This window comes from Schistocerca gregaria, chromosome 8 (assembly GCF_023897955.1).
Source record: "Schistocerca gregaria isolate iqSchGreg1 chromosome 8, iqSchGreg1.2, whole genome shotgun sequence".
NCBI lineage: Eukaryota > Metazoa > Arthropoda > Insecta > Orthoptera > Acrididae > Schistocerca > Schistocerca gregaria.
This window is the reverse complement of record NC_064927.1, coordinates 236,755,679-236,767,931: the sequence shown is the minus strand read 5'-3', so window position 1 is coordinate 236,767,931 and position 12,253 is coordinate 236,755,679. Positions and strand designations below refer to the sequence as shown.

The 12,253-nt window shown below is 41.3% G+C and overlaps 1 protein-coding gene across 11 annotated transcripts in view; it reads right to left on the bottom strand.

Moving 5' to 3' along the window:
* The window catches only part of LOC126284740 (uncharacterized), a 624,884-nt gene that overhangs the window by 55,706 nt on the left and 556,925 nt on the right, over positions 1–12,253 (bottom strand). For 2 of the 11 annotated variants that reach the window (XR_007551545.1, XR_007551539.1), the window contains one exon: positions 3,263–3,538. The exons of the other annotated variants lie outside the window; for them this stretch is intronic. The gene's annotated coding sequence lies outside the window, so the exon portion shown is untranslated. Of the gene's footprint in view, positions 1–3,262; positions 3,539–12,253 lie in introns of those variants that run through there. 11 annotated transcript variants of the gene reach the window in all.

Genomic DNA, 12,253 nt, shown 5'->3' with positions numbered 1-12,253 from the left:
CTAGTATATCTACAAATGGTTCAAATGGCTCTGAGCACTATGCGACTAAACTTCTGAGGTCATCAGTCGCCTAGAACTTAGGATTAATTAAACCTAACTAACCTAAGGACATCACACACATACATGCCCAAGGCAGCAGCTGCCATTCTCTTTATTTCATAAACGACTGAACAATTTCGGTCTTAGGCCCTTTTCAAGTGTCTAAAACGGAAGCATTATACATTGAATACATTATTGACGCTTGTGATTTTTATATAGAAACAAGTCATATCTGTAGATATACTGCCGGCCGGAGTGGCCGTGCGGTTCTAGGCGCTACAGTCTGGAGCTGAGCCTCCGCTACGGTCGCAGGTTCGAATCCTGCCTCGGGCATGGATGTGTGTGATGTTATTTGATTGGTTAGGTTTAAGTAGTTCTAAGTTCTATGGGACTGATGACCTCAGGTGTTACGTCCCATAGTGCTCAGAGCCATTTGAAACATTTTTTTAGAATCGCCGCTGCAGACCCTATCGCATTGAAATTTATAGAAGAGCAAGAAGATGTAATAAAAAGTGAACGTTGGTTAACAGGTCTAGACACGGATATCAAAAGTAATCGGTACGAAAACGTATATTAAAAGACAAATGGGCAAGCAGTCAAAATTATCTGTGTCTCAGATAACGGTGGCTGGCTTGATCACTGCCTGAAACAGGATGAACCAGCCACTGCGAGACACATTAGAATAACCTTCTTAATACTTGGGCGACAGTCCGTACAACGTAGAAAAGCTTAAAATCTTTACCACCACTTTCGCCTCACTGTAATTTAAAACAGTGGACAAATCATTATCCAGAAAAAAGTAGACAAATCATTATCCAGAAAAACAGTGGACAAATCTTTATCAAGAAAACATCTGGATCACGTCATCTACATCTACATCTACATCCATACTCCGCAAGCCACCTGGCGGTTGTGGCGGAGGGTACCTTGAGTACCTCTATCGGTTCTCCCTTCTATTCCAGTCTCGTATTGTACGTGGAAAGAAGGATTGTCGGTATGCTTCTGTGAGGGCTCGAATCTCTCTGATTTTATCCTCATGGTCTCTTCGGGAGATATACGTAGGAGGGAGCAATATACTGCTTGATTCTTCGGTGAAGGTATGTTCTCGAAACTTTAACAAAAGCCTGTACAGAGCTACTGAGCGTCTCTCCTGCAGTCTTCCACTGGAGTTTATCTATCATCTCCGTAACGCTTTCGCGATTACTAAATGATCCTGTAACGAAGCTCGCTACCCTCCGTTGGATGTTCTCTATCTCTTCTATCAACCGTATCTGATACGGATCCCACACTAGTGAGCAGTATTCAAGCAGTGGGCGAACAAGCGTACCGTAACCTACTTCTTTTGTTCCTTAGGATTCTTTCAATGAATCTCAGTCTGGCATCTGCTTTACCGACGATCAACTCTGTATGATCATTCCGTTTTAAATCACTCCTAATGCGTACTCCCAGATAATTTATGGAATTAACTGCTTCCAGTTGCTGACCTGCTATATTGTAGCTAAATGATAAAGGATCTTTCTTTCTTTCTTTCTATGTGTTCGCAGAACATTACACTTGTCTACATTGAGATTCAATTGCCATTCCCTGCACTATGCTTCAATTTGCTGCAGATCCTCCTGCATTTCAGTACAATTTTCCATTGTTACAACCTCTCGATACACCACAGCATCATCTGCAAAAAGCCTTCCGATGTCATCCACAAGGTCATATATTTATATCGTGAATAGCAACGGTCCTATGACACTCCCCTGCGGCACACCTGAAATCACTCTTACTTCGGAAGACTTCTCTCCATTGAGAATGACATGTTGCGTTCTGTTATCTAGGAAGTCCTCAATCCAATCACACAATTGGTCTGATAGTCCATATGCTCTTACTTTGTTCATTAAACGACCGTGAGGAACTGTATCGAACGCCTTGCGGAAGTCAAGAAACACGGCATCTACCTGTGAACCCGTGTCTATGGCCCTCTGAGTCTCGTGGACGAATAGCGCGAGCTGGGTTTCACTCGACCGTCTTTTTCGAAACCCATGCTGATTCCTACAGAGTAGATTTCTAGTCCCCAGGAAAGTCACTATACTCGAACATAATACGTGTTCCAAAAGTCTACAACTGATCGACGTTAGAGATATAGGTCTATAGTTCTGCACATCTGTTCGACGTCCCTTTTTGAAAACGGGGATGACCTGTGCCCTTTTCCATTCCTTTGGAACGCTACGCTCTTCTAGAGACCTACGGTACGCCGCTGCAAGAAGGGGGCAAGTTCCTTCGCGTACTCTGTGTAAAATCGAACTGGTATCCCATCAGGTCCAGTGGCCTTTCCTCTTTTGAGCGATTTTAATTGTTTCTCTATCACTGTCGTCTATTTCGATATCTACCATTTTGTCATCTGTGCGACAATCTAGAGAAGGAACTACAGTGCAGTGTTCCACTGAGAAACAGCTTTGGAAAAAGACATTTAGTATTTCGGCCTTTAGTCTGTCATCCTCAGTTTCAGTACCATTTTGGTCACAGAGTGTCTGGACTTTTTGTTTTGATCCACCTACCGCTTTGACGTAAGACCAAAATTTCTTAGGATTTTCTGCCAAGTCAGTACATAGAACTTTACTTTCGAATTCATTGAATGCCTCTCGCATAGCCCTCCTCACACTACATTTCGCTTCGCGTAATTTTTGTTTGTCTGCAAGGCTTTGGCTATGTTTATGTTTGCTGTGAAGTTCCCTTTGCTTCCGCAGCAGTTTTCTAACTCGGTTGTTGTACCACGGTGGCTCTTTTCCATCTCTTACGATCTTGTTTGGCACATACTCATCTAACTCATATTGTCACATGGGACGAGGATATAAAATCTGTCTTAACGATAGTGAAGAGAAAACTGTGGACTGCTGGAAGCGTTCTGCAAATGTACAGTTCACCTGTAAAGGAATTCACATGTAGGATGGTAGTGCGACCTATTCTACAGTACCGTTTCAGCGTTTGGAGCTCTTACCAATTACGCAGTACAGCATACATCGAAAAATTTCAGGCACGTGCTGCTAGAATTGTGACAGGTCAATATAGCACGGGGAACTTATCTCGGTGATTTTAAGCACTGCGAAGTTTTTCTTGCCAAGACCTGTTGGATACATTTAGTACATCGTTATTTATGGAAAACTGTAGAACTCCTCATAGGGATAAAGAGAGTAAGATAAAAGAGATTAGGAGATATACTAAATTTGACAGACTATTATTGAAATTGGTACAAAGTAGGTTTATTGAAATTGGTTCAAAGCACGCTCCATCACGCACTTTACATTTAGTCGATAAGACCCATTTTTTGTTGTCCTTAATATGGTGTGCTTCGTAATTGCAAACTGTAGACCATTAAGGAACTTAAACCTTTGAGGCATGTTTTTTGGTTGTTTCTTGTGTGCAGCCGGAAGGCGTGCTTCTTAAGTTATTTGTCCAATGATGCATTCATGAGTGTCTTGTGAAAGATTTTCCCTGCATTTCTCTTGGCGGCCTGTAATCGAGCAAGCGGCTTGAGGTAACGTACGAACTTTACTGAAGATTAGTACATCTAGAAAAATTGGCCTGAATAAATCCAAACTTGAATTCTGTACACAGTAGCGTATCAGCATTCCTTACAGACTGCTTAGCTATAGGTTCTTCTCTAAATTCATTATTATCGCAAATCTTCATGGACAGTCCTAATAAGTTTTCTTTCGTAAAGAACACTTCCGTTTCCAGAATCAAACACACTTTCAGGTCGGTTGTCTATATCTTATTGACTGACAGATATATTTCCAGAACACTTTGGTTCCAAACTTATTATAACGAAAGCCACATCGTTCTGCACAAAGCGGTAGGTATAAGATTATTTGCAAGAACAGTTGATCAGAAGGCAGAGCTGTGGCAGTGGGCAGTTAGAGGGACAAATGGTTCAAATGGCTCTGAGCACTATGGGACTTAACTTCTGAGGTCATCAGTCCCCTAGAACCTAGAATTACTTAAACCTAACTAACCTAAGGACATCACACACATCCATGCCCGAGGCAGGATTCGAACCTGCGACCGTAGCGGTCACGTGGTTCCAGACTGTAGCGCCTAGAACCGCTCGGCCACACTGGCCGGCTTAGAGGGACAGATTTAACCTTCCTGTGCATTGTCTGATACACACTGTGGCATTCTTCGTACAACGATGAAAAGGTGGTAAGATGGCTCTATTACAGATACAAATCACAGAACGACAAGGTAGTCCTCCGGAATATGAATCAGATTTCTTACATATTACGCGACCGGAAATCGAAACTAAATTGTCTGCGCTCCTTCTCAGGTACGTTAGCTATCACCTTCTCCTCAACGTTAATCTGTGAGTGAAGCAAAGCAACCTATGCCATACCGTTCTGAGTGATTTACAGGGTACAACTGTAGATGACGATGTGTGGCTTAAGTAAACACAGCCAGCGATGAGTATTCCAATAAATATACAGCTTGCTCTGTACCCTGCAAACCACAGTACCACACGTTTATAGGAGGGACATATCGAACCAGTATTATTTCTCTCGTCCTCCCTTTCCATTCTCGAAAACAAAGATTGTCGATACCATTCTGTATGAGTACGAATTTCTCTAATTTTAAACTAGTGACCATTACGAAAGATACCCTAAAGAGACACATAAACTGGTACACCTGACTAATATCGTGTAGGTCCCCCGCGAGCACGCAGAGGTGCGGCAACACGGCGAGGCATAGACTCGACTAATGTCTGAAGTAATGCTGGAGGGAATCCTGCAGGGCTGTCCATAAATCGGTAAGAGTACGGGGGGGGGGGGGGGGGGAATCTCTTCTGAACAGCACATTGCAAGGCATCCCAGATATGCTCAATAAAGTTCATGTCTAGGGTGCTTAGTGGCTAGCTGTAGTGTTTAAACTCAGAAGTGTGTTCCTGCAGCCACTCTGTAGCAGTCCTGGACATGTGGGGTGTCGCATTGTCCTGCTGGAATTGATAAAGTCCGTCAGAATGCGCAGTGGACATAAATGGATAAAGGTGACCAGACAGAATGCTTACGTACGTGTCACCTTTCAGAGTAGTATCTAGACGTATCAGGGGTCCCATATCACTCCAACTGCACACGCCCCACACCACATTACAGAGCCCCCACCAGCTAGAACAGTCCCCTGCTCAAATGTAGGGTCCATGAATTCATGAGATTGTCTCCATATCTGTACACGTCCATCCGCTCGATAAAACTTGAACCGAGATTCGTCCGACCAGTCACCAACAGTCCAATGTCGGTTGAAGCGCCCAGGCGAGGCGAAGAGCTTTCTGTCATGCAGTCATCAAGGATACACGAGTGGTCCTTCGGCTGCGAAAGCCCATATAGTTGATTTTTCGTTGATCGCACGCTGACACGTGTTTATGGCCCAGCACGGAAATCTGCAGCAATTTGCTTCAAAGTTGCACTCCTGTCACGTTGGACGATTCTCCTCAGTCGTCGCTGGGCCCATTCTTGCAGGATCTTTTTCCGGCCGCAGCGATGTCAGAGATTTGATGTTTTACCAGATTCCTGATATTCACGGAACAGTCGTGAAGTGATTGTACGGGTGAAATCCCCACTTCGTCGCTACCTCGGAGATGCTGTGTTCCATCGCTCGTGCGCCGACTATAACACCACGTTCATATTCACTTAAATATTGATAACCTGCCATTGTAGCAGTAGTAACCGCGCCAGACACGTGTTGTCTTATACAGGCGTTGCCGACCGCAGCGCCGTATTCTGTCTGTTTATATATATCTGTATTTGAATACCCATGTCTATACCAATTTCTTTGGCGCTTCAGTGTATATGCTGGACGAAGTAATTATTCATTTTGGAATATGGTCTCTTGAAATTTTACGGGTCCACACACGTGATTCTTTGTAGAGTCGAACTCTCATGTATAAAACAGCTCTAGACCTCTGATTTCTTTAAGGTGAGTTAATGTGTTAAATATTTGACGTTAAGTATGTAAAAACGTAGTTGTTGAAGTCGCTAAACACTTATTGTCTTTGTTTTATTAGTTTCGTATTAGTCACCCATAGACCAATGAAAAAGTCAAAATCAGAAGCTGGCCGCGGTGGCCGAGCGATTCTAGGCGCTACAGTCTGGAACCCCGCGACCGCTACAGTCGCAGGTTCGAATCCTGCCTCGGGCATGGATGTGTGTGATGTCCTTAGGTTAGTTAGGTTTAATTAGTAAGTTCTAGGGGACTGATGACCACAGATGTTAAGTCCCATAGTGCTCAGAGCCAGCCAAAATCAGAACGAAGACTACACGCATAGCGGAAATGTAGTAAGAGATAATCTTCCTCCCTTTCACTATTTTGTGCGTATGTGTGTGTGTGTTGGGAAGGTGGAGAGGGGGGGGGGGGTTGTCATCGAGAAGAAAGTTTCCGAAAAGTTTGAGATTATGTACAAATACTGCCCTCATTCTCACATCCTGGAGAAATGCAGTCTGGGTAATTTGGACGCCCAGAGTAGTGCTTACTCTAGACATTCATAGCTGACTTATAGTGGTAAACCTTCTACGCATTGTCATACTTCCTAATCAATAGATTATGCCAGAATTTTAAATTTTCATATTCGGTAAGTAATAATATGAGATGCTGAAAATCAAATTTTTGTTGCCCTTGGAAGCCACTGGGTCCTGGTGACAGCTTTAGCCGTATAGCAATGTAGGTTTCATCCGTTAATCCAACTTGATAAGTCTTTTTCCGGAGAAAGTTGAAGAAGGCTTTTGTAAGTGAAGAAGGCTTTTGTTAAGTGACCTCTTCCGTATGTGACTTACACTTGCTTTGGATTGCCCCCAGTACATATGAGTCTTCTACTTCGGTGGTCGTCAACCTTAATATCACACGCGACGTAAACTCCTGGATATTTAACGATATTGTTTGCTTCCAGTGATTGATGATCGATCATGTATTTAAGCAATACCGAATCCTTGTGTACATTAAACTACATTTATTTACAACTTATTTATTGATGTGGTTTGGGACTGATTGAGGTCAGTGACTGTAATATAAATTTGAGAAACGATTTTTTATTGGTTCAGTCACTTTTTCCTTAACGCATTTCGGCGTCATCAGGTGCAGTACAGTTACATGTTCATTAACATGAAGGGTGACGTGAAGGAATTAGGTAATAATTTGTTTGGTACTGTGCTCTGTGTGCGAGACAAATAAATTTCTAGATGAGATTTTCACTCTGCAATGGAGTGTGCGCTGATATGAAACTTCCTGGCAGATTAAAACTGTGTGCCGGACCGAGACTCGAACTCTGGACCTGAGTTTGTTGAGTTCGAGTCTCGGTCCGGCACACAGTTTTAATCGGCCAGGAAGTTTCAAATAAATTTCTAATGAAAATGATCAAATTTCAGTACATAACCCAGCAAATAATCACCACTCTTCAGATTAATGTACATGTAATTGTAATGCATCTGATGACGGCAATATGCTTCTGAAACGCATCACGCTAAGAAATATTAAAGTGATTTAAGCAGAAAAAATTTATTTCATAAAAATACATTTATTTAGGGTATGTTGTTATCATTTTGCTTTGGGACCCTATCATCACAAATGAATAAAACATAGTTTCTGTGCCATACACGTCCCTCTCACCGTATGCAAAAAGTTCAAGAAAATACGTCTGAGGCTCTATAAGACAATACCGCACATAAAATGCAACAAAACGTGCAAGAGGAACGACTTAATTCCCTGTTATTCATCTAAAGGTTAGAAATACTTGTACAGTGGCACAAAAGTCAAAATCACGTGTACAAAGGTATGGGTTTTTAAATGAAATTAAGATGTTATATTTGAAAAAACAGTGCCTGAACATGACACTGTCGAGACTCGGTTATAATTAGTACATAGGACATTCCACAGTTCTCATGGTACTAACAGAAAGAAACTGAACTCAACACATGAACAGCAGTGAAACAAAACAAGCAAGCACACAAAATAATGAAACTTACAACAAAACAGACATAAACATACATTTACATTTAGAATAAGAAATGACAAGAACATCAACATACATTTCACCCATTTATAGTAAACAACGCAGAGACAGAAATACATGATAAGAAAAACTTCTCTTGGAAAAAGGGCTGAAACGCTGCACTAACAATAGGTTAAACAACCAATACACAGAAAATCTCATAGCAGAAACGAAACGAATCCTTACAAGTCATGAAATAAACGTAGAACTAAAAAGAGAATCAGTAAAAATGGAAATGAAGAGCACGATAAAACAAACACAATAGAGACATACACCGATCAGCAAAATTTTGGATTACAGTCTTAAAATGTAGTCTACGAAACTAGAGATCTCTTTGATCTAGGAACGTGATGCATTATCCACTTAGAGCACGGACTGGATAAGGATGACTGGATACGGATGATGAAGAAAATCAGCCTGCTCCTTTTGGAAGTAACCTTCCTGACTTTCATCCTACGGAATTTCGGGAGTAACACGGAAAACCTAAAAGTTAGCTGTCCTGTCGGGAACTGAACCCGGATGATAATTCTCTGTTTCATGAAAAGGTGCCCTTCCTGTAACCCGTTGCTGTCTGTCACACGTCCCGAGATAATTAGAACGCTTTTTAACGGAATAATATCGAACGTCTCAGTTTACAGCCTATACATACGTGATTCGCTTGTGAGAATGCCTTTTTCTGGCTACTTACATGGTAACAAATACTACAGTGGGTTATATTAATAAAAATGAATATATTAGCCTTTTTAAACTACTCATTCAACTAGTGACACACGTAAATTTAGATCTTTCATCTGCCACTATGGACCTCAAGGGGTTATCCACAAGAAACTATTTTAAGTTACATTTAAAATTTTACTTGGTACAGTCGGACACTTACAATGATTGGGCAAATGGTCAAAAAACTTGAACTTCTTCCTGAGCAACTGACAACATCTGTGATACTTTATATTTTTGTAGATCTGGACAGCCTATTCTTCCCAAAAAGTCACGGAATATTTATATCAAAATTCATTAGCGAATATACATGTTGTGCTGGAGCACATAAAATGCCTAATTCCTTGCAGAGATGTCTGCAAGAAGATTCTGTGTTCGCACTGATCGCTTTAAGGTATTCAACATTTTGTCCCAGTGACAAGTTACAACAGACAATTGTGCCATTAGACACCAATGACTGAAAATATGACGTACTTGTTAAAATGTTGAGCTATGTTTCTTCAAATCTAGCAATTATACGAAGAGCAACAGTTGCTAAACTTAATTGCTTGAATAGGTCATCAGTCATGTGAGTGGTTTGAAGTGGCCGCCATGAATTGCTCTCTTGTGACAACCTCTTCATTCAGTGTACCACATGTAACCTACATCCTCAGTTATTTGCGGAATGTATTGCAATCTCTGTCTTCCTCTACAGTTTTTGCCCTCTACAGCTCCCTCTAGTACTACCATGGAAGTTATTTCCTGATATCTTAACAGATGTCCTATCATCCTGTCCCTTCTTCTTGTCAGTGTTTACCAAATATTTCTTTCTCGCCGATCCTCCGGAGTACCACCTCATTCCTTACCTCATCAGTCCACCAAATTTTCCAAATCATTCGTAGTACCACATCTCAAATGTTTTGATTTTTTCGTATCTGCTGCTCCACAGTCCTTGTCTCAATGTCATACAATGTTGTACTCCAAACGTACATTCTCAGAAATTTCTTTTTCAAAGTAATACCTATATTTGAGACAAGTAGCCCTTTCTCGGCAGGAAAGCCCAGTGCTAGTCCGTTTTTTATGTCCCCCTTACTCCGTCAGTCATGGGTTATTTTGCTGCCTAGATAGCAGAATTCCTTTACTTTAACTATTTCTTGATCACCAATCCTGAAGTTAAGTTTCTCGCTGTTCTCATTTCTGATACTTCTATTACTTTTGGCTTTCTTCAAACTTTCCCTGTACTCATTAGATTATTCATTCCACTGAAAAGAGCCTGTAATTCTTCTTCACTTTCACCACGGATAGTAATGTCATCATCAGATGTGTTCCACCCTCACAAAGGTATCTAATGGATCAGTTGGCTTCTGGCTTACCAGCCTTGAGTGGGCCCAGTAACAATGGGATATTGCCATATTTCCACGGCTGAATCGCAGTTTAGCATGGAGTCATTATTGATGTCTGTTAATTTTACTCGTTCCTAGGGCACCGTAAGATTAATTGGAGTGGGAGCCATTTGGCGGCGTCAGCTTTCTAGTCTGTTTGTTCGGAGGCAACACTACATCGGAAGAATGTATCTCAATACGCACGTTTACTATTGGTACTGAGATGGCTGCGGTATATATGGATGACATTTGTGAACCTCTGTCGCAATGTATGTAGATCTGGATCCCCACTGATGACTACCACACGAAATAACCCACTTGTGTCACATTCGGGAAGATGATGGTTCAAATCTGTGTCCATCTATCCTGATTTAGGTTTTGCGTGATTTTCCTAAAACACTCCAGGCAAATGCCGGGATGGTTCCTTTGAAAGGACGTGGTCGATTTCCTTCCCCAACCTTCCTTAATCCGAGCATATGCTGCTTCTCTAATGACCTAACAGTTGATAGGACATTAAGCATTAATCATCCTTCCTTCCCTCTTACGGTTGAAATTCCCAACCACAAAGTGGAGAAGGATTAACACAATGAAGACATTAAGAGCCTATAGTGGCGGTGTACTAAGGAGAGACCAGGGCCCCTATCTCGCCCATGTTAATTCACCAATGTTAATTACCCATTAACTCAGAGACTGTTGTAGATATGAATTTGAAATTTCTGCCATATATTAACTACTGACTCTTCATTCTACTGATCTATGATGGAAGGTTTTGCATCAAAACAAAAGGTTTTACAAATTTTTTACTCAATGCCCGTATTTTTGCAAAAATTTTTGCTAACGTAAATATGAGTTATTACAAACACCCTGCCCCATATTACAGGTCATCTTCACCACCAGTTCTATCAAGTAACAGCTGCCTTCTCCTTTTCCTTGCCTCTTTGGTCACATATTTTGCTGAAACCTCAGCTTTTTTCACTCTTCCGATGTCCACTTTGTGAAGACCTTCCACTGTATGCTTCCCCAAAATCACTCCCAGCTTCTCAAGTACTCTCAGTCTGCCATTACATCCATTATTAAATGTGATTACAGTGTCATACGTTCCTAACTGTAGGGTATTCATCCCAACAAATATACTTTTTAGTATGTGAGTCCAGAGAAGGTTATCGTAAGATTCGTTGACGTTTTGTGTTTTCCCATGCAAACACCTTTTCAACAGATCTGGATTGACCAGATCTGTAAATATAGGCTTCAGAGCCTCCATTACTGCTTGAGGCACACTGGTTTTATGCTTAAAATCTGCCAGAGATCATTCAGTTTCAGATTTTCTATATTTGCACCATGTCTCAGGAGGAGGAGGACACAAACAATGTTTGGGGTTGTTATCAGTTGAAATTTTATTATAGTAGATAGCACAACCATTCTCACCATCTTCTGCAAATCATTGGTGTTGTTCCTGATAGCTTTGCCATAATAATCTTGAAACTGATCTATCACCTTGTCAGTCAGTCTGCCAAACCCTTTTATTGTTTTACCATCAGATACGCTCGGTAAACGGAGTATGGGACTCATCATCATCATCATCAGATAGCTTCGCGTTGCCAACTTTTATTTTCAACTGTCTCAGATGTGCACCCATTCTCTTTTTCACATGGCCTACACACACTAGTTTAGTTATGGGCACACTGTAAGGTTTGCTATTTACTACTGCTTTAAAAGATTTGCTGTCTCCATCTCTCAAGAACTGAATGTACCTAACTCCCCTTTCTTCCTCAGATCGCTGAAAAATATTTACTGGAGCAGCTACTTTCATCCCTCCACTTGTTCCCTCATAATTTTTTCCACAGTTTGGCTTATGGGCTTCTACTCTCTCTCTATCCACGCCAACACATATGCATCCTTGACAATATTTTGTCAAAATCTCAAGATACAGGACTTTTCCTATGTCGACACTTGTTGCCATTGCAACTCCATTCCTAGATTTGTGTCCTCGTCTCTGCCAGGAACCATCAAAGGCAATAGTGATATCAGTGCAACCTTCATTTGCTTCCACTATTTCTTTTGTTGCAGATATCATGGAATCTGTAGCCACTTCCTTTACACAATCAACAATGACATTAGTGTT